This window comes from Sapajus apella, unplaced genomic scaffold (genome assembly GCF_009761245.1).
Source record: "Sapajus apella isolate SASKATOON/1434 unplaced genomic scaffold, GSC_monkey_1.0 scaffold2, whole genome shotgun sequence".
Taxonomy (NCBI): Eukaryota; Metazoa; Chordata; class Mammalia; order Primates; family Cebidae; genus Sapajus; species Sapajus apella.
Window position 1 is genome coordinate 44,950,704 of NW_022436942.1, and position 22,582 is coordinate 44,973,285.

The 22,582-nt window shown below is 33.9% G+C and overlaps 1 protein-coding gene across 9 annotated transcripts in view; it reads right to left on the reverse strand.

Moving 5' to 3' along the window:
* The window catches only part of MGAT4C (MGAT4 family member C), a 948,770-nt gene that overhangs the window by 249,157 nt on the left and 677,031 nt on the right, over positions 1–22,582 (reverse strand). Inside the window, exon 1 of one of the 9 annotated variants that reach the window (XM_032297146.1) lies at positions 7,902–9,675. The exons of 7 other annotated variants lie outside the window; for them this stretch is intronic. The gene's annotated coding sequence lies outside the window, so the exon portion shown is untranslated. Of the gene's footprint in view, positions 1–7,901; positions 9,676–22,582 lie in introns of those variants that run through there. One more of the 9 variants, XM_032297142.1, reaches the window with a different exon arrangement.

Genomic DNA, 22,582 nt, shown 5'->3' on the forward strand with positions numbered 1-22,582 from the left:
TCCCTCCCTCCCTCCCTCCCTCCCTCCTTCCTCCCTCCCTCCCTCCCTGCCTCCCTCCCATCTCTCAGGCAACCAGACATTCATTGAACAAACTTCTGCTGAACACTTTCCTAGGCTGTCGATATTTAAGAATGAATTAGGGAGAATCTTTGACTCAAGGGAGTAAAATACCCTCTATGATTTGTTACTACAACACTGCCTGTGGATTTTTTTTTGTACTTCCCCCAAATATTTGCCTTTCTATATTTCTACCTCCCCAATGCCTCACAGTTTATCCTATTTTCTACCCTAAAGACCATGTTCTATTTCTTATCCTAAAGTTATCACTTGTACCCCCTTATGACAGATTGCTCTGAGAGTTAATATTAAAGATCTAGGCAAGCAGGAAGTGGATCCCTTAGAAGCAGATAGGCAACTGTCTTGCCTTTTCTTGGATGATCTATCCTATTGGCTGTTGTGCTCTGCTATGACACCCATTTTCTTGATACAACACCACCACCACCCTTATGTAACTTCACCACCTATCAGAGAGCCTATAACACTGTAGATGGGAGAGGTCATACATAAAGCCTAGTTCATTTTGCTCTCTTTGGATACCATCTAATTAAATTAGAATCTCAATATGATGAAATGAGTGAATAAACTTAGAATAAACTTCTGGGAGATAGCCTTAGACACAGCTGTGAAACTAGCTCGTGTTATGCTCTGTTCCCGTGCTGAGCACCTCTTTCCATCTTCCCTCATTATCTATTTGTGTTCACTACAAATCACATACCACTTGAGAAAATTTTATACCAAGAAAAGAATTACACAATGCTTATTTTCTTTTAAAATAATTATTTAATATATAAATTTTATATAATGTTGTTCAGGTAATTTAAAAAATAAATACAATGAATTGAGTTATTCTGTAAGAAGGGGATTTCCTTTCCCTGGATCTTCTAGTCGACATAAGGCCAATAGTAAAGCATTTTGTCATTCACCATCATACAGTTCCTATCCCTAGTTCATGTCTGCTCAAGTTCATAAGTCAGTGAATACTGACTTCAGAGACTCTTTCTTAAACTCTGGTATACTCCTCAATTATGTCTCGTGTGACTGACCTTTATATTCTTGAGTAATTAATCACCCCATCAAATATTATCTATTACTTAAAATAAATTAATAGATTGATATAGCTAGTAAAGTTAGTGGAAACTAATGAAATGGAATGTCTTGGCCATTCCTGTTCTTTTGATGTGTCAGGCTGCTTTAAATAGCCACAAATAATTCTGCTTCTTGTCTCTTTTAGGAAGCATTTCTCATTTTCTCCAAACCACAGTGATCCATCTCATCACAGATCTTCTTTAGTATTTAAAATTTGAACAATCTAATTCAAACATCCAGCCAAGGATTAACTTTATGCAGTTATGATAATTGTCCTTACTGGTTATTTACAATTAGAATCTGTTCTGATACTTTGGTGTTAATTTTTAGCTCTTCCTCACTACTGCCTTTGCTTATGATAAACAACTTCTCCTCAGCTGAACACAGTGTGCTTTCTCTTCTCATTTTGACTTTGTACTTGATGGAGGTCCCTCTGTCTGAAATATCCTTTGCCTGCCTGTATCTGAAAAATTCTCTAATTTTCCAAAATTAGGTAGGTGGCAGCTTATGTTTAAAGATTTTCCAGATTTTTACACATAGAGTAAACCACTCCTTGCATGTGTCCCCTGAGCACTCTGTGCATATCTCTGATGTAAAACTTATCACAATGGATTGTAATTATTTATTTTCAGCTTTGTGTTCACCATTAGACCATGATCCTCTGGAGAGCAGCAGTGGTGCCCTGTTCACTGCTAGCATGCCATAAGTGCTCAGTAATTAAGTGGTTGAGCTTTAAATAATTTGTAGAGTGGGTCAGAGCACTTAAAAGTGAAGGAAAAACACCTTAGTAGAATGAATAGATTTTTAAAAATGTTTTACACGTTCATTAATGTCTTGATTCTACAAGATTATAAACTGTGGAAAAGACACATTTTAATCCTTTTCTATTTGTAGCTCTCTTGGGGTAATATTAGGTACATAGTAGATGCTTCATTAAAACAAAACAAGCAAATCACACACACACACACACACACACACACAAACACACACACACACAGGAATTTTTTTAAATAAAGACTTATTTTGCCACTAAAGAGTATATTAAGAATACACAATATCATGAGTAAAGAAGAACTGAAGAACTTTAACTCAATTTCATCACCACTTCATCGCCAATATGAGACATTGGACTGTTGGAAAGCAGTGATTGTTGATTTCTACATATATCAGACAAATAAAACTTTTATAACTCCAGGTTTCAAACTCTCATTCTATGATTTATGAAAAGTCATAGAATAAAAAAGTAGTGAAGTAAAACAGGGAAAGATAAAGCTGTAAGGCTTTCTATTTTATTATGTACTTACATTTGTATGTATATATGAAATCCTATATTATATAATTTTAGAGTAGGGAAATGTTCCTAAAAGTTATTTAATTCATTTCTTTCATCTTATAACAGTTAAAATTAAAATGTCTGAAATTTTATATGCAGTAAATGATTAACCAAAAAAATCTATAATCATCAGCAACTAGTTTCAAAAGTAATTAGCGTGATTGTTTCTCAAAACTTTGTGTCTGTAGTATACCAGAGGTTTCATGTTAGTGAATATCAATTTGTAATGAAACTCCTGAATCAATTAAAAGACACATCCACACAATGCCAAGCAAGTCAGTAACAATGAAAATACAAGAGAGAGGCAATACTAATTGAACATTTACTATATGCAAGGTACTGTTCTCCATGTTTATAAGATTAGTTCATGAAATTTTCACGACCACCTTATGAAGTCGGGACTTTTATTTCCCCTATTTTTTATTATGGAGGCATGACATCTGAAAATGGTGGAACAAGAAATTGTGTTTAGGTAGTCTGGTCCCAGAAACCATATTCTTACATGTAACAAGTACATGCAAACAAACAAGAAAATTTCTTAAAAGCATCTGCTGTTTTCTTGCTCTGCTGATCAAAACTGTCTGCTAATCTGATCATAGCGTATTCTATACTTCAAACTGAGGGAAGTTGCTGGAAGTTAACTTTGCACCTTGCCTCTCATCACAGAAAATTGTATTATGTTCTTCTCCATATTATTGGTTTCACTCAGCTCAACAGTTTATCTGACTGACTTTGCAGTGCCAATATGTATATTCAGTTTTAGGAAAAATGCTTTTTCCTCATTGATCTAAATGTTATGATATACACTTGAGAGTTTCATGATATGCCATGGTACACAGGTAGAGAACTTGTGAAACTTGTGAAAATTTACATGGACAACCCATATGTTATGCTGAGTTCCATGCCACTGAAACCAGTATCAAACACTGAACAATCAATTCTCTGCTTTTAGCAGAATTTAGCATTAAAAAGGACCATTGTCAGTTTATATTTTATCATCAAAAACACTACTAAAATTAATTTGTAGATATAAGTAGTTAAAAATAGCTAAATCCAAGGACTATTGCCTTGTAAAACTTCTTGAAAAAATATCTACTGCTTAATAGCTAGAGCTATTATATTTATAATCTAGATTATATATTATAATATGAATATAGGTTATATTTTTGCTTTACACAGCTTTCTAATGTGAACAAGCTTCTCTGACTAATTCTGAAAGAAGTGGAAAAGTATTTACAATTTATTAATCCCTGAAAAGGGCACATTCCTATGCCATAGCTTCTGAGGCATAGATTGAATGCAGATAAAAAAATCACATTCATACTTTTAACTACTGAATTCTAATTTTACTCTCTCATTCTGCATTCTTCAAATAGGCATTACTAAAGGGACTAACTTCAGGGCTATTTTTTTTTATTATGCAATAGCACAAGAGTAAAATATTTTGTGCTAAATCAAGTGTGTTCTCGTAACTTTTGTTGTACAATTTACTTGTATGTCACTAGATAGATTCTTCAGTGGCTAATTAAATGATACTATCTAAAAATGGTTTATCTTCAACTGATAGGTTCTATGTACAGATTGATTTTCCTCTGAGGAGGTTGTATTTTAGGCTTTTTATTTATTTTAAATCACTGAGTATCTGTAAGTAAGTTCAATAGGGAATAAATATCACTCTTGGTGCCATTGTCCTAGGAACTAGTATTAGTATCTACCAAGATACTGAAATAAATTGGTCTTAAAAGGTAGTTTGTCTCTAGTTTGCTTGTTCAAACACAAACTACTATCATTTGGGAGATATTAAGGTTTTTAATTAATTTTTTTATTCTTATATGATAAAGAACCCTGTCCAAAGTCAAACAACTATAAATTCAGCATACTATTACCAGCAAATAATTTATTGTAAAATGGACAACAAAAATAAAGCTAACTTGCTTGAACATATGTTATAAATACAAGATAAATTTGTCCAAAAATGCTTGAAACTGTTTTTGGAATCTATCACAAATTATTTTATTTTTATAATATTGCAGTTATCACATATAGAACCAAGTATGAGTTATAAAATAATTGATAGACATTTTCACAAAACCCAAATACAAAGTATATAAAAATCTATTTTATATTAGAACATACCTGAGAACTTAAAGACACATGAGAAATGCAAATAAGTTTATCCATTAATTCATGTTTCCTATTTAGATTAGAACATACCTGAGAACTTAAAGACACACAAGAAATGCAAATTAGTTTATCCTTTAATTCATGCTTCCTATTTCCCAGAAAGTTTTTTATTTTATTTAACCACACCTTAAAATACATTCTACAATTAAAGATGAGAGTTTTTCAGTAGAAAAAAAAGATAACATATACAAGAACAAGAATGTTTTTACATCATTCAGTTATAAATGCCAAGTACCTAAAAGAATGCCTGGCACAGAGTTGATACTCAAGATGCACTTTGTTGATGGTGATTAGATAACCAGCTGTATTAAGGGAGGGAGGGAGAGAGAAAGAGAAAGAAAACAAGAAAGAGAAAAAGAAAGAGAAATGGTTTGATTTGGGGCACTGAAATTTGTAAACCTGTTTCTGAGTCCTAGCTCCTCCATTTACTAACTTACTGACTGGGTGATCTTTGGGAACAAGTTACAAATTATTAGTCTCTGTTTCCTCAGTTGCATAATATCAATTACTTTATCACATACCAATTGTTAAGTATTAATTATATATACACAATGTTGATAAAAAGATTCTTTAAACTTTAAAATAAAAAAAAAAACATTACATTTATGCACCTAAAACATATACCTAAATATCCAGACATTCACACAATAAGTCCAAGTTGTCCAAGATGACATCATAGTCACTATATTTTTTTGGCTTTGTAAAAAATTGGCCCGAAATGCCCAGAATTTCAGTGTCAAGACAATCATAGAATTCATGATCATTCAAGGGCTTGAAAAGAGAACCAAAAAACCAAGCAGTATTGTGCATTCAACCATTACAAGAAATTAATAAAGGGGCTTACACTGAACTAAATTATTATTTTGAGTATTATTTTGCAATAGGTAAAACCATAATTTGAGGAGTAATTTTCAAAAGAAAAAAAAATATCACCCTCAGAATATGGAGTATTCAGAGAACTTCAGAAGAGTTAATAAGAATCTTTTCATGGTTGTCTATTGTTTTCCATCTCTTCTTAATACTGGTTACTTAAGTAGACAAAGAACGTATGTATTTAAAAGGAAGTGGAGAACACAGCAGTACATGTAGCATCACACATCATTTATTTATGTCATCCTGCACTGAGAACTTTCCTAGGGACTTTATGGTATAGGAAATTGCTATGATCTCATTGACATCCTCTCTTAAATTAAAAAATAAAAAATAAAAAAAAAAACTTTTTGTGAAATGAATGAAATTGATCAGCCATGTAGATCATATGTGTACTTGCATTGTACAAAGTTGTCCAAAGGAAAATAAGAAGATAAGCTATTTAACACTTGCAATCACCATCAGTATAGTACATTTGGGACTAACAAAGCTAATACTGAAAGAAGAAATCACACACAGAAAAAAAATACTATTTAAATGTCTAGATCATTTATTAGCTGAATAAGATTTTCTTCATTGTTGACATAATGATATAAATAGATTTTTTGAGAATTAATTATTAGGAGACAAATGCTTTTCCCTTAGTTAAGTTCGATCACATGTGAAAACGACATAGTCAATACCACTGGGTTTTTCTACTCCACTCTAGAGTACTTAAGGAAAGAAAAAAATACACACACACACACTTGATTTCAAAGCAGTGAATCATTATGCTTTCAAGCTCATATTATCAAAACTTTTAGATTTCACCTTTAAATTTTGAAATTCACAGAATATACCAACCTAAATTTTCCTGAGCAAAAAATTAACTCTAGATGTGTATTGGAAGCTTTTTGAGGTTTTGTTGATTATATATTGTTGTAACTGAGACATTAAGCTCACTTGTTTAGGTTTCATGAATACACATCTGACACTTTCTATAAACTTAGTTTTGTTCAGACCTGAATTGACTAAAGGAGACAGTTTGAACAACAATAATGTTTAGAGCTGCCAAACAGGACTGGGCTAGCAGAAGATACAGAGTGTGACATAGCTGAGAAACCCCTGCTGTCTTAAAGCACAACTGGAGAATCTCCAAATCCTGAATTTTAATTATCAAAATTACTAGTTTGCAAAAACAGAAATGTCCTATGTTAAAGATGGAGTAAAAATAAATCTAAAAAGCATAAGCACATCAAACCTTGATGAACAACCTATTATTCAAAAGTTTTATTACCCTAGGAGGAATGGAGATGCTACTAAAATAAAAGAGCATGTTAAATAAAATAACAGTTAATTATACTTTTCTGTGGCTTTATTTCATAAATAACTGCATTCAACTTTAAAATAACAGCAGTGTGCTACTTTATATCATAATAATAGACAACATTTGAGGGGATAAAAGTATTTTTGAATTCTTCATTCATTAGCATGTGAACATTCTTAGTCAATTGAAAGCTTTTAGTATAGTGACTTTTCAGTTTCTCTGTCACATTCAATCACCTATCCACAGCAGTTCAACAGCTGTAAACATATTTGTTTTGCTACTATGTAATCAGATCCTCAGGCATAAATGTTACTACTGACAAATTATTAAATAATATAAATATACATTTTTAGGATTTAAATATTTTGTGGCTACATAAAAGACAGTATTTTATTATGTACTACAAAGCATAACAAATATGCAATAAATGATTTTAATATCACTTAATTCCAGAAAGAAGCCCTTAAACTCTTTCTTAAAATTTTTCATTATTATTATTTTCTTAGATTTAAATGGTAAATATGAATGTAAAGTCCTACAACTTTATTTCAGAAGCCAGAGCCTTTGCTCACTTATAAATTTTGTTTCCCTGTATAGACACAAGTTTGGAAAACTGTCCCAAAGAACTGCCATTTAACAATTAGAAACTTTGACTCATTTTAAATCTATAGCAACAGTGCTTGATTGATGATTTCTACCACTATTCTTTACTGCTAATAGAAAAATATAGAGAAATGAAACAGAATGATATATATAAACATATGTAGTTTTAAAAACATATTCAAAATTGTGGTCTTATAATAGCAGTTACTTTCCTTTTTCTAAAGCAAAGCTGAATTTACCTGCCATTCATTTTCTGCTGCAAATTAGTTTGTCAGGTACATGTTAGCAAGCTCTTTTCTTCAATTTATTTTGCTAACTCCATACTCCTTTAAATAATGATAAATATTGCTGAATAAAAGCTTACCAGATAGTAATCCTCTTTGACTCTTATACTATTTCCTCTGTAAGACACATCTACCTTTAATTTAAAAGAGAAGGTAAAACAGAAGAAGATCTTACCAGAGATAGAGAAAACAATTCGTTCAGCTAGATCCAACAGTTCTCTGTGCAGCCTGGCAGCATGAGTGATCCTTGGGCCTCACACAAAAGCGAGATAATTGGCTCTCAATGAAGAGATGTAAACATCCATCATAATGGCACTGTGCTGAAACTGAACGCTACCTCAGCTCTTCTATGTACTCCGACTGGAAGATGATGTCACAAACATCAACTGGGTGTACTCTCATAGGCTTCTGTTACCTGGAATCATATCTTAACCCTAAACTGTCAGCTGCAAATTGAAATGCTCATTTCTGATTATAATTTCTGCTTTAAAAGGGGAGTGAAAGTAATGCTGAGCTCCTGAAAGATCACAAACTGAAAATATTGCCCTCTAAATATGCTGACTGATTTACCTAATTAATTAATCAAATTAGTGAAAATTTTATTTTCTGAATGTGTTAAGTAACAGTGTTTATAAAAGGTATTTGAAAAAATTGATATTAAAGGACAAAATGTATATAATCACAACATCTGGAATTTTAAATTTTGTAATTACTTTGTATTGATTTTATAGTACTAGCCCCTAAGATTTAAGAAAGTCAAGATGAGAAAAATTATAATGTAAACAATTGTACAGTGAAGCTTTTAATCAATTTTTTCAGAGCAGCCATTTGTGTTTTTAAATCTAATAAAAACACAAAAATGGGAATGCATTTTATTCTCTGAGCGTTAAACACTATCTCCAAAGTTTTGTGTAATAAACCTTAAAGAATGAGATATTAAAAGCACATCGCTAAAATAATAATGTTAAATATTGGTTTTTACAAAGAGTAATTTATAAGTCACTGGAACTTCAGACAACCCCATTTCAGTAATTGAAAGCTGCTCTATGATGTAGTGCTGTTCTCTTTGAGCACACACGGGGAATAATTATCCATCTCTTACCTTCTATCATGACAAAAGCCCCAGATTTCTCCCCAGGCTTAAATCCAGTGGGAGAGGAGGATAATGGGCTAAGCTGGTTGCAGCAGCTTTGCTGCCAGAGGGACAAAACTACAATCACCTTGAAATATGCCCAAGCTTTCCCTACCAAAAGGAGCTGTCAACCGCATAACTGTGAGATGCAAGAATTACCAGAGCTATTCAATGACCAGTTCCTTCTAAATCTAGCCCAGCCATATCCCAGGGCAAGCCCTTTGAAAGCTGTACAGCTCAGCATGCAGACAGTGCAAGCACCTGGAGAAAGAGCAGGAAAATTCACTTGAACCACCCCAACTTTAGGGAGAGAAAAGTCATCAGGAGTGCAGTTGCATGCCTTTATGTTATTTCATTTCTTTCTGAATAATGGATTCAGGGCAAATACTTGTTATACTCCCTCTGCATTTCCAGTGACAGAAAATTATTTTTACTCAATGGCCTCAATGAGAATTCAAAAAGTTGATAATATATGAAAAGACACTTTCATATGTTCATATTTCCTCCCAAGTTCTGACTTTTATGATAGTCAGTTTATTTGATTGTTCTGAGTAGAGTTAGTATGTGACATAGGAGCAAGAATTCTAGACTAGGGTCGAAATGATTCAGCCTCCAGTTCTGGCTCCACCACTTACTACCTGTAAAAACTCTAGTAATTTAACATCTTTTATGTATAGACTAAGAATGGTAATGCTACATACAGAAAAAAAAATAATAAAAACAATAAAGATATAGAGATGAGACAATGTATAGAAGCTTGTTATAAAAAATAAAAAAGTATTACATAAATATAAGATACAATTAATATTATTGTTGTTATAAAACAATCAAATGTGTTCATTTCAAAGACACTTGGAAGATTCAAAATGTAGAATTACTTTAGTGTTCTCAAAATAATTATATAAACATTATCTTAAACTCTTAAAATTTCAATTTGAAAATAATGTTTCAAATTAGCTTGATTTATATCACTGACTTAATAGTCTCTCTCTTTTTTTTTAACTGTTACCCATCTCAGAATAATTTGGAGTTTAATGATTAGTCAAGTGCAAGATACTAAACTCAAGAAGACTATTTGTCAAAATGTACTTTGGGCCAACGTGAAAGACACCGTTCAATTAATTCCGCCTAAAAGCATGGCAGTTTAGATGAAAATGTGTATAAAAAAATTCATTGCCATGCAAAGTGACATAAAATTGAATTACAGATCAGAAAGATGAATTTGGACAATGGGAATATTAGCTGTATTTCTGGTAGACAAATGATAAAACTAAGATATTATAATTGCTAAGAGGATATGGCAAGCAGAAAAAAATTATTTCTACAATAAAATATAATCCTATATTGCAAACATAATGTAAAATTTTAATGGTATAAATATTTAATGACAGATAGAAAGCTAGCAAATTAGATTATATCCTGTTAATGTAGAAAACATGCTGATATGTATGTGTATATATATATACACATTGAGTTAATTTTTAAAGATGAATGTAGTTTTTTGGTGACTTAATGCACACAAATCATAACCTCTCTTATTTGTTTTGCATTTGTTTGGGTGACAGAATGTCACATATAATGTGCCTAGAGAAATAAAGCAATATAAAGAGTGAGAAACTTAAATACTCCTAGTGTTCAGCAGGCACTTTAGTTCGTTTGGTTTGTTTATTTATTTATCTGTCAATTCCCACAGATATCAATGTATAGGCATTTTGTATCAATTACGTATATCCTACACAAAATTTGTTTATAAGTGAGTATGGTACTTAGTAAAGAATGCTGTTTTTTTATTATTAAAATATGTCAATGAGATTTTTTAAGAATGTACATTTCAATGCTTAAATATTACACAAGATGGTGCACACTTATTACATATGAAAATTTCATACCTAAAATTTGAATTGTTTAAAAATTAATAAAATTATTGGCTTACATTTTAATTCCTAGGAAAATTGATAGGAAAGAAAGATAACGAACTAGAAATACTTCATATTAATGTTGGCCTATAATAATGAATGAGTCTTAAGTTTCAAATTTTGTTGTAAATCATTAGGACATAATTTATATTTTAGTTTTAAATAATTACATCTATACATGCAGGAATGTTTCAGATAAATATAGGACATAACGGGGCATATATGCATATAAGTTTTATTACTCCAAATTGGTATTTTATATATAAGTACAGAAATATATACATATATTCCCTTACAGTGGGGAGAAATCACTGGAAAGTAATAATTAGTGGAATTTATAAAATGTTTTTGTAATTCTTTAGTGGTGTTTCTTTTGGAATAGCAGAGATACTAAATGTCAAGAACTTTCAGTAATTTATTTGCAGAATGTCCTTTGGAAAAAAGCCTGATGATACTTGAACATCAGTCTGCACATGTATCTGGGTTACAGTCAAAAATAAGATAGTCTGTATGTGATGAGAACATTGATGATAAGACATACAAATGTTTTCTACTATCCTAAAACAATATTATTAAGAAATAGAACCTGATTACAAGATGTAAAAAAAATTCTAAATGTAAACATGTTAAAACATTAAGAAACTGCAAGAGAAATGAAAGAATGGTGTGACTTCTTGAATATTCTATTTAATATATACATGTAGAGGAGTAAAATACTGCATATAGCTCTAATTTCATAAAGGGATAATAACAAACACCGCATTTGAGAGTGAATTTACCAACACTGTCTCATTATTTATTATATTCCTCCAATTAAAATGGCCAACTGGCATTTGTGAGTTCAGAGAACATAAAATATTTTAACTTTAATAGCGTGTAAAAGCTTAATATGAGGTGGCAAAATACTCTATAGACATTCATTTAGGCTTCATTCTCAATAAATGTATATTAGTGAATGTTTTCTAATAAGAAGAACATGGAATCAATACAATATTTTTGACAAATCAAGTTGAAGATGTTTTGTAGTTTAAGCCAAGTACATCTCAATTTTATTGTGGTACTTACATACTATATATTTCCCAGGAGTGGAAATCATTGCAATATTTAATTGCCTGAGAAGTATTTCTGTTACATCAATTTTGTGGCGAAACTAATTATTTATATTATCAAAACAAATCAGCACTAGAGGCTAATTAAACTGGAGAAACCATCCTCCAATGTTTCCCAACCTACATATTAATAAGGTTTAGTTTATTACTAACTTCAGAAAGATGAACATGTCCTTCAAGTGATAATTTGATAGGCAGGACTTAAGAATTTAAAGAAGTTTAAAACTGCTGTGAACATCACTATCTCCTCTTGAGCAGCATTCTACTACCTCTTGCAAAATTGACTGGCCCATTACCTAGTTATCCACAAGATGGCAGTTCTATTTATATGGCCACCAACACTTAATACACTAGTTTATCCTTTTTTATTTAAGAAAATATCATATATAAAGTATATAAGTAACTTATGTATATGAATGATCATAATTAGGTAATTTCCATAATTAAGTAAAGTATATAGCTTATGTATATGAATGATTATAATTAGGTAATTTTTCAGTTTTAGTAGAATAAACCATGAAAGATAGATATTGTTAAAACCTATTGAAAAACAGAAGCTATTGAAAAGGCAGAACTTTAAAATATTGTATTTTTGCTAACACAAATTCCAATGTTTCATCTCAAATTTATTTCAGAGGTTAGTCTATTTATAATAAATGGTTTTTACTTTGTTTCCACAAAGTCTTATGTTGCTTTCAAAAAATGCAAAGTTAGTCTTCAAAATAACTGTGACTATGTAGCAATGATAACTCACTGTACAATAAGAGAGATTTAAGAACCGTGTTTTCCATCTACTAAGTCCTAGGTATAACTAAACCTCATAAGAATATCTATTTATTGACCCCATTTGAATTCCTTTTCTATACTTAGTCATCTGCACTGTCATTTTGTTCTCTACATCTACCTTAAATCTATTTTGTGGCAGCTTCAGTATATTATATTTATTTCTGTTTTCTATGCAGATAAAAATTTTGAAAATGCTTAGAATTATTAGGCCATATCACCTTTCTTTCCTGAGAATGGATAGCTCCAAGATGTTTAACTGTGTTTATACGTCAGTAAATTTTACTCTGGAGTAAGAGAAAGTGATTTAGTAAGGATGAAGAAAAGTCTTACTGCTTCTATGTTAAAAAATACAAATTCTTAGACATGAAAATAAGCAATTGCTATTTTAGTGATTCAGCATCCTGTTTTCAAATGCAAAGTTGAAAACATTAACTTATTAAAGATACCCCAATTTAACATAAACGTAAGTTTTTAGACTAAGTTTTCTTTGAATGTCATGGTTAATCTTTGTAAAAAACCTAGAGATCAATGAGTAGAAGGATTTGTTTTTTACCGTGTGCTCCGAGCAATGGTATCTTGTGTATTCATACTGCTCCTTAACTAAAGACACTTTACTTGCTTTCTTAGAAATATGTTTTGCTTTGTTCCTAATATAAAATCTTACAACTTCACTTGGCATTTTTTCATTCATTTCAATTTCCTTGTCTTTTATCTCATGTAACCCAAATTAGATAAAATCAAGAATGACTCCCTTCATCTTGACGAGTTTGGAACAACACTAGTCTCATAGAAACTTAAAATTGAATTCAGATCTTGATGAGGAGCATATGAACACAACCACTTTGTATTATACCAAAAATGGGGGTTATTCATACCAAATCTTCTGTGCACAAAACATTGCTTCAGACATATTAATGTTTACACATGAAAGACAGTGAGAAACCAATTGAAATGCTAATGATTGTGTTATTTCACCTTTGTAGTAGATTCAACAATTAGTCGGAAATCAGTTATAGACATCCTAAAGAATTCTAAGAGTTGTTTTCAATGTTTAGTGCTATACATGTAACATGTAGAGTAAGTTTATTTCTCCTTACATTTGAGGATATTGCAATATATTTATTTTAAAATCAATTGTTTCATTTTTGTTTCATGATTATCTGTCAACAGCAGTTGTTTTTCAATTCATTTAAATCTTACATTATTCCAGCCTTTTTTCAGGACCTCCTCGTTTTTCACAATATAGGGCTAGAATAACTTTCGGTACATGTGTTATTTTGTCAAACTTTGTTAAATAACCTTCCTTTAAATTTGTGTACCTTTCTGCTAGTTTTACTATTAGCTGATATTAGGTAATGCATCTTCCACTACAATTTACCTGGAAAAATTCAGTAACAGTGTACTCCTACAACCATAGGTCACCAAAATAGAAAATGTCTGGGTGCTCCTTTAGCCATTTTTTAAGTGGTTAAATTACAGCCACCTTTCCCAACATTGTAGCCTGGCAACATAAATTAATGATCTTACACCAGATCTTGATTGACTGTTGTCCAGGAACACATTACTCACCTTAATCCGTGAATTCAGCAAAGGTAAATGATTACTCTAATAGCTATGGGAACTTTATGTATTGCCAAGACAAATAACAAATAAGTATGACTGAAGCCTTGTGAAATAGCTGGCATATATATTTTTCATCTCTGTCACTCCATGTTTGAAACTGTAGACCTGGAAAATACACTGGCTCTTTCCAGGTTAGATCACTAAGTAGACATTGTAAAAATGCAAGAGATAACAAGAAATTGTTTTCTTCTGCCAGAGGCTATCTGCAATTTGTATATTTGTTTTGCAATGCAACTAATAGAGGGTCAAAACTGCTTATAGGCTAGAAGGAAGATATTGCTATATCTTCACTACTCTGCATTCAAAATCAATTAATAAAATGCTGGTATTAAACAAATGACTATTCATACATCATACTTTTTTAAACTATAGACCTTACTGGAATACACAGTCTGACCTATAGGTACTTTGCAACCTTCAGGTGGCTGGCCAGGTTCCCAAATGTTCCCCCAATTCCAGATTTCAGAATGAGCCAACAGTGGCACTTGGGATTTTCTGATTTAGTGTGTGGAAGTGGGCTTAGAGTTCATCCTCTTTGTGAAAGGAGCTACCCACCTCACCAGGCCTGCTAAATTCTTCTCATGCTCAAACAACTTATTCCTTCCTAAATACCGTCCCTAATATAGAGCTGTCTTTCATGGATTTTAAATTACTCTATTTAAAACCTATCTCATGCTCTGTTTAGTCTTGCTCTGTATAAACACTGCTTACATACAAGATATGCCTATAGACCTTAAAACTAAAATCATAGTATTGGCCACAAAATATTCCTTCTTGAGATTCCAGGGTCTGGACTCCCAGAAGGGCCACAGCTCTTCTCCTCTCATCACCTGCAATGTGATGAGTGGGAGGGTATATTTCAGATGTTTGTGTCACAACTTTTTCAGTCCTATCATTTGGTGGGTCCCAAGTTCTTGTCCTGTGTCCAAGAAGAATGAGATACGAGGACAACTGGAGAATGAGCAAGGCAGAGAGGAGTCTCACTGAATGACAGAACAGTGGGTAACTCCTTTCTGCAGGCAGGTCATCCAATGAGTTGAGGAGACCTGAAATGGGTACCTCCTTCCTGCAGCTGATGGTCCTTACATCTGTTTGTGTCTGACTGAGTCTGGTGTTTTTATAAGCTGAGAAAGGAGAAAGTGCATGCTGATTGGTTCATGGGCAGCCATGGGTAGGCCCAGAAAAAGCACAAGTTCTGACTCTGGGCCATGGCTTCCCCTGGAATTGGCAGCCCCCACCACTCCCCAGGTTTCTGGCTGGCCCTGGATAAAGGTTGGGTTTCACTAGGGACCCACCCCTTTCCTCCCAGGAGCTTGTCTACTTCCTGCTGCAATGAACATGCCATCTATAGCAGCCAGTTTGTTTGCGTGGAGGGGTGCCTACAGGTCGATGCCGAGCCACCTTTGGCATCCACTGGCTTCCCTCCCTGAGCTCATCGCTGCACAATGTCTGGAGGGGGCCAAGGCAGCAGGGAGCTGGCATGTCAGTGCCTTGCCAGCAACGTGGACAACCATCTGGGTTGCAGCAGCACTGGGGATCAACCTCAACTTTGCTCTGAAATGGGAGCAGTTGCCAGGGGTGAGGAGGAACAAAAACAGGCACTTCTCAGCCTATGGGGACAAGGGGGTTTCCCAGGCCCCAAGAGCACAGGGCTGTTGCAATTTGGAGCCATGGCTGGGCCTGAGAGCATGGGGCTCCAACCCTGCTAACTCAGGAGGGGGCAGAGCTCCTGCCTATTTAGGCTCCACAGAGTGGGCAGCCCCAGCCACGCTTTCCCCACTGCAGCCCGTGTGCCTGCAGTGGCTGCCCCAGATGGGCCACCACCACCATCACCTCTACAGTGATTCTTTCCACAATGGAAACAGTCATCTTTCTACTACATGTAATTACTGGAGTTAATCTATAACTTGAAGGACACATAATTTCAACATTGATGAAACCCATGGAAGCCCTAGCAAAATGGAAGAAAAAGACTGACATTAAGGGACACTGTTCTAAAATTTTAAATTACTGGGGATAAAGAGAATATTCTGCAAGTCTAATGTGAGAAAAAAGAAAAAAAAAAAGAGTCATAAAAAAGCTCAGGAGTCAGATCATCACCACGTTGCATATCAGCAAATGGAGGATCAATGTATATAGTTTTGTTACTACATTGGAAAGGTAGGAGAGACCAAGGGCAAAAATACAACATTCAGAATTTTTAAAGATAACTGAGGAATTATATGTATGGTTTCATATGCTTTTCATATATTCAACAGATACTACACAGAACACTTGAGGTTAAACCTTGATTCTCCATTTGCTGAGAAATGACTTAACCCTTTGGTGAGTAAATAATTTTGCTCTTCTCTTCACCAAAATATAGAAATTCTGTGATATGCAATGTACAAAGCACCTAGCATGTAGTAAATGGTCAATAGATAATAGCTATAATTTATATTATATTTACATCTATTTCCATATAAATCAGTTATGCAACTCAGGATAATTCATTTAGGAACTGAGATAAACAATTTCCCTCTAGTGTCAAGATTATTCTAAAACTCAAGTTTATTATTGGATTTCTAAATTATAAATGAATGAATTTAGGTAAAGCAGTTTCAGTATAACAGGATCCTTTCCATGGTTTCCATAACTCAGCACCCTGACTGGTAGGTAACGTAATAGCCCCATGTCATAAAGCATACAACATTATATGTGAAAAGCCTTATTTTATTGAAGGTTCTGAATAAAGCCCAGATTATCTACTATAAAAACATTTTTTTCTATTTTTTGAACAACACATAATTATGACACCTGTAATTCATAAAAAATTTTGTTGAATGTGGTGAGAGGAAGCTAACCAATTCCAATGTAGGCATTTTACTATTCATCAGCATTGTTTTACTACATAATTAACAGATAAGTAGGCTTTATTATATTGGGGTACATTAAAATTAAATCTGCCCCAAAAATGAAGCTTGAGTTGAAATATCAAATATTTATATCAAATCTTTATTAATATGTTTGCAGAGAATTAGGTGGTAAGAGAATTAAAAACACAAAGAAAAAAGAGAAACATACACTTGTTAAAAACAAACAAACAACAACAACAACAACAACAAAAAGCTTGTTGTCCACAGCTGGCTCCCACCAACCTTTTATTGTTTTAACCCCTTGCTCCCACTGAGAGTAAGCATGCATCTGCCCCTTAAAATACTGTCTTAATTCTAAACTAGTTTCTCAGTTTCCCCTGTTCAATAGCTATGTGGTTACTTTGGGCCTTTTAAAATTAGAATCGATGCAGGCACAGCCATACCCTGATAGCCAGAAATAGCCAGAAGCCTACTACCTTATATTTTAAAATTTATCAAAGTTAATAATGAATAATTTATAATGTGCCAATTTCCTAATCGAGAGAAACCTCCAACTCAAATTATTTTCATATTAAGGTATGTTTACATAGGAAATGAAGCAGGGTTAGTTATTATTTACACTTACTTTCTCTAGAATTGCTCCACTACGAGACTTGAATCAGAGCATAGATTGTAAATCAAAGATTCCTCTTTTCAGTTATTGACTCTATACTTTATGCACCATGACAAGGAGCAAGTTATTTACCTTGTCTGAACAATGTTGCCTAACTTGTGATCTTTCTCAAAAGGTTCATAAAGATATTAAAAATAGAAATAGAGTATATAAATTATTTAGATCCTTATTTAGTACTTACTAATTGGTAATTGCTCAAGAGATACATTTTTCCCATATCACATTATATTTTTATGTAATAAAAATATCTTTGAAACAGAAACTAAGTTATACACCTTTATTTTTCCAATAAAGAGGAAGCTTTGTTCATTAAACAGTATATATACCTACTCATAAATATTCAAAAGAACCAGAAGGAACAATAGAGCACATGATAAAGTAGAACTGTCTGACAGAAGCAGCATCTGAAAACATTTGTGAGTCAGTTATAAATACTTGTCTAGCACTATCTTGTACAGAGTAGTAGCTCATTAAACATGTATTGAATTGATCTGACATTTTAAGAACTGGTGAATTTCTGCAGCAGAACATATTTAAAAACCCAAATTGCATCAACATCATTTCTATTCATTTAATAGACAAAAAATAAAGACCTTATATAATGCCAGACATTGCATTAATTGCTATCATTCAAACACAAATATGACTCATAGTTTAGTTTCAAGGAATTCTTAGTCAAGGGAGAGCAGGAAATATTAAATAAAACATAGCAGAGACCAATTTTCTTATTGGTCAGTTAACATAAACATAAGTTTACCTAGAAGGTTGAAATGTCAAATATTTCTGTTCCTCACTTGAATTAGTAAAAAAAGATCAGCAAGCTATTAGAAGCAATTTGCTGAGAAAAGTAACTTTTAAGATATATAATAATGTCATGACTGATTCAGACCAATATTTTGCAACCTGTGTATCCATAGTACTCTATTGATTTTCAATATGCACAACCAAGACCAAGAGGTATATCAAGACACTCTAGTACCTTCTGAATCATCTTGAATTGATTAGGTGTAATAGAGTTCATGATTAATTGAGAGCAGACCAGAAGTGTGTTGTACCTTAGGGTTTCACTCTGCCTTGGAAGGAAGTAAGAATCACAGTGAATGGGAGGTAAAAATCACATTATAGAGTGTAAATGAAGGGAACTCAACATACCTCCCCCACCACATTCGTGCTTGTTTAAAATCCTTCCCAAGTTCTTGTTCTTATAAAAAGGAAGGCAATACCTTTAACTCATTTATGCCTGAGGTTGCACTTTTTTGAATTTTTGTAATCAGACCTTGGCAATGACCTTGAGCAGTAGGATATAAATAACTCCCACATGCTTATCGCTCCAACATTAGAACACTAGGCATACATTTAATATAGTTTACAATGTCCTATATGATTTGACCACAATCTCTCTAGCCTTACCTTCCATCAGCCTTCTCATCTCATTCTTTTCCCTCTTCTCCATTGCAAATGACAAGTATCAGTCCCATTTCTTCAATAATTTATTTTGCTACAGAGCCTGTTTATATACCCAGAAAGTTGTTTCTACATGGAATGCTTTTTACCCAGTCTTCCTTTCATATTACTCCTTATTCTCACATGCCAAGCCATCTGAATCTATCAATCACTCACAGTCATATTGCATCTTTCAGCCACAGGTTCTTTACATATGCTTTCTATTCTAAATACGTTTCTATGTATGCCATCTTTCTATTTATCTAGGTGTCTCTACTCATCCCAGATCAGCTATCCCTTTACAAAGAAGTCATTCTTGCCTAACTTATTAAATCAAACCTCTCTTAAGTTACCTTATATCCTGATAGCTCTCTTTTGTTGCATTTATCATTGCAATAGATTTACTTCTGTGACTTTTAAAGTGTTTGTATCATCTACTAGGTTCTTGAAAGCAGGCAGGATGTCTTACTCTCTTAGGCATGTGATAAATTTTGTAGACTAAATATATATATATAGGTAGATAGATAGATAGATAGATAGATAGATAGATATTCTAGTATACCACACAAAACATGCATAAAAACTTAAATACTTTGGCATGTAATTGGTATTTATTTTTAATTTTCTAATTTTAAACATCATTTGTATTTTACAACAAAAGTAATTTCTACCTGAGGTCAGAATTAGAGAAAAGATAAGCCATTTAAATATATTTTTATAGCACTTACTAAAATGTTTTACTTATTATTTTTACTTTCACAATTTTTGACTGACTACATTCCCATATGGAATATTTTTCAACTTTATTCCTAGGAATAGTAATGTTGAGTGTAAAAACTTTGTTAAAAATAGTTCATGTATTTTCTGTTAAAATAGTGGTTTTTACCCTACTATATACAGGTGAAAACTTCCTTTTTTAAAAGTAACTTAAGGTTACAATGTCATAAATTGGTAGATGAAACCAAAGATCAGTGATATGGGTCTAGACTGGAGAGCCAAATAAATATTCTAATTTTTTATTTGTGTAAATTTATGGGATACAAGTGCAGTTTTGTTACATGCATCCATCACATAAAGATCAAGTCAGGGCTTTTAGGGTATCTATCACCCAAATCCTACACATTATACCTATTCAGTAATTTCTCCTTACCCACTCCCTCCCATCCCGTCACCCTTTTAAGTCACTATTGTCTATCATTCCACTCTCTATGTCCATGTCTACACATTTTTATGCCCACTTATGAGTGAGAATATACAATATTTGTCTTTCTGTGTCTGATTTATTTCATTTCAGATAATGTCCTCCGGTTTTGTCCATGTTGCTGCAAAAGTCATAATTTCATATATTTTACAGCTAAATAGTACTCAATTGTGTATATATGCCAAATTTTCTTTATCCAATCATCTATTGATGACACTTAGGTTGATTCAATGTGTTTGCTACTGTAAATAGTGCTGCAATAAGCTTGTCATTGCAGATATCTTTTTGATTCATTGATTTTTTTTTTTTTTTCTTTTTGAAATGGAGTTTTGCTCTTACTGCTCAGGCTGGAGTGCAATGGGGCAATCTCAACTCACTGCAACCTCCACTTCCTGGGTTCAAGCGATTCTCCTGCCTCAATCTCCTGAGTAGCTGAGATTAGAGGCATGTGCCACCACACCCAGCTAATGTTTTGTATTTTGAGTAGAGATGGAGTTTCTCTATGTTGGTCAGGCTGGTCGTGAACTCCCAACCTCAGGTGATCCACCCACCTCAGCCTCCCAAAGTACTGAGATTATAGGCATGAGCCACTGTGACCAGCCTGATCTTTTTTAAATTTCTTTCTGGGGAGATACCCAGTAGTGCAACTGCTGTATGAAGTTGTAGTTACATTTTTAGAAGTTGAAAACTTCCATACTGTTGTCTATAAAGCTTGTACAAATTTATATTCCTGCCAACAGTATATGAGAGTTTCCTTTTCTCTGAATTCTCACTAACATCTGGTACTTTTTGTCTTACTAATAATAGTCAATCTGACTGGCACAAGATTATATCTTTGTGCTTTTAATTTGCATTTTTCAGATGCTTAGTGATGTTGAGCATTTTTTCATATACCTATTGGCCATTTGTATGTCTTCTTTTGAGAAGTGTCTATTAATGACTTTTGCCCACTTTTTAACTGGAATATTTGTTGGCAGGGGTTGTTGTTGTTAGGTTGAGTTCTTTCTACATTCTGGATATTAGTACCCTGTCAAATGCGTAGTTTGCAAATATTTTCTCCCCTTCAACGGGTTGTCAACTCTCTCTGTTGCTGTGCAGAAGCTTTTTAGTTTAAGTTTCATTTGTCGGTTTTTGTTGCCTGTACTTTTGAGGTCTTAGTCATAAATTATTTGTCTAGATCAACAACCAAATGAGTTTTTCCTAGTTTTCCATTATTTTTGTAGTTTCAAGCCTTATGTTTATTTCTTTGACGCATTTTTTGTTTATTTTTGTATATGGTGAGAGAGAGGGGATGGGGCCCTGTTTTTTGTTTGTTGTTTTTTGTTGCCCAGGCTGGAGTGCAGTGGTGCAATCTCAGCTCACCGCAACCTCGGCTTCTAAGGTTCAAGTGATTCTCTTGCTTCAGCCTCTGGAGTAGCTGGCATTACAGGCATGTATCAACACGACTGGCTAATTTTTGTATTTTTAGTAGAGAAGGGGTTTCGCCGTGTTGGTCAGGCTGGTCTCAAACTCTTGACCTCAGGCGATCCGCCGACCTCATCCTCCCAAACTGCTGGGATTACAGGCGCGAGCCACCGTGCCCGGTCCAGAGGCCCTGTTTTGATTGCATCAGAGGCCTGTCTGGAGCTTCCACTGCGAAGACTGCAGCAGGGTAGTAAGGGCTGGGGATGCGCACGTCATAGAGGCAAGGGAAGTAAAAAAACAGGCGGACGCCCCGCCCCCTTCCAAGCTAGCTGGGCTGGAGCCTCCAGCTTCCCAGGTGAAGCTGTAGCCACACAGCTGTGGGTGCAGACCTGGGCATTTCTGTGCTCTTGGGGCCCAGGAACAGGCAGGATATCTGCCCTCTGGGGTGCAGCTGCAGCCGCCCAATCCATGGCTATGGACCCAGGCATCTCTGTATTCTCCGAGGCCCGGGAAGCAACCCCCTGCCCCAGCAGGGCTCAGAAATGTCTGCTCACACTGCCTGGCTTCTGCCGGTATTGTCTCCGATTTCAGAGCAAAGCTGAGGCCGAGCTCAGGTGCTGTGACAGCACCTGAGCTCGGCCTCAGCTTTGCTCTGAAATCGGAGAGAACATCGGGTATCAGGTGCACGCTCGGGGCAGTGCGGACACATCAGGC